Source organism: Pteropus vampyrus, unplaced genomic scaffold, assembly GCF_000151845.1.
Source record: "Pteropus vampyrus isolate Shadow unplaced genomic scaffold, Pvam_2.0 Scaffold94, whole genome shotgun sequence".
Lineage (NCBI taxonomy): Eukaryota > Metazoa > Chordata > Mammalia > Chiroptera > Pteropodidae > Pteropus > Pteropus vampyrus.
This window is the reverse complement of record NW_011888875.1, coordinates 2921893-2922948: the sequence shown is the minus strand read 5'-3', so window position 1 is coordinate 2922948 and position 1056 is coordinate 2921893. Positions and strand designations below refer to the sequence as shown.

At 36.8% G+C, this 1056-nt stretch overlaps 1 pseudogene; it reads left to right on the top strand.

Moving 5' to 3' along the window:
* Positions 1 to 693: 693 nt before the first annotated feature.
* Positions 694 to 812, top strand: LOC111742430 (annotated as a pseudogene).
* Positions 813 to 1056: the final 244 nt, after the last annotated feature.

Below are 1056 nucleotides of genomic sequence, written 5' to 3'. Positions count from 1 at the left end.
AATGACACTGACATATCAGTTCTGTTTGTTATGAGATTTATTTCTTCATGTTTGACAATTATGAATAACCTTTGAAGGAAGAAAAAAAAAACGACACTTATAGCTTGGTCAGTCACGTGTACCATTTCAGAAATCTCCGCTAAGTTCAAAGAACAAGTAAATATCACTTAAGCCTACAGATTTAAAATTCTCTGCCAAAAAATAAACGATAAGAGCTTTCTCCTGTTTTCATACCCGATTATTTTTATAAGGTGTTCCTTTAGGGGAAGAGGAGAATTTATGGCCATACATTGCCTTAACTTTTTAGATTCTTGAGAATTCACTGAGCCTCAACCATCATTTTCATTTCCTGCAGCAGAGGTTGTTCAAAGTTTTTTCAAGTGATCGAATCACTTCAGTAAGAAGCAAGCCATCCTCCTAGTGTGACTAAAGCTAATGGTGATGCTTTTGGTCCCTGGGGGAGTGAAAAATGCAATTCAGGAAGAGAATACAATGCCTAAAAGACTGCTCTAGCCTATCTGGGTTTTAGACTGCAGGACATTAAAGGGAAGGATATTCCTTTGTTATTTTAAATATGCTCATTATTTTTATAATGCATAATGGATACATATCAAAACAGAATTTTTTTTTTCAAGCTCAGTGTAGAGTGGAAAAGACGCATTTAACAGATAAGATAAAGAAAAAAAAAGTTGAGTCTACTGCCATGCCACCCTGAATGTGCCTGATCCCGTCCAATCTCGGAAGCTAAGCAGTGTCGAGCCTGGTTAGTACTTGGATGGGAGACCACCTAGGAAGACCAGGTGCTGTAGACATTAAAAAAAAGATTGATGTCTGAAACACAAATATTCTTAGAAAATTGACAGAGTACCAAAATAATAGAAGCGTATCCTTCAAATATAAAATAGAGAGAGAATTCTGCAGCCATGCTACCTTGAACAAGCCCGATCCTTTCTGATCTTGGAAGCTAAGCAGGGTCAGGCCTACTTAGTAATTGGATGGGAGACACCTAGGAAGACCAGGTGCTATATGCATAAAAAATAAAGAAAAAAAAAAAGA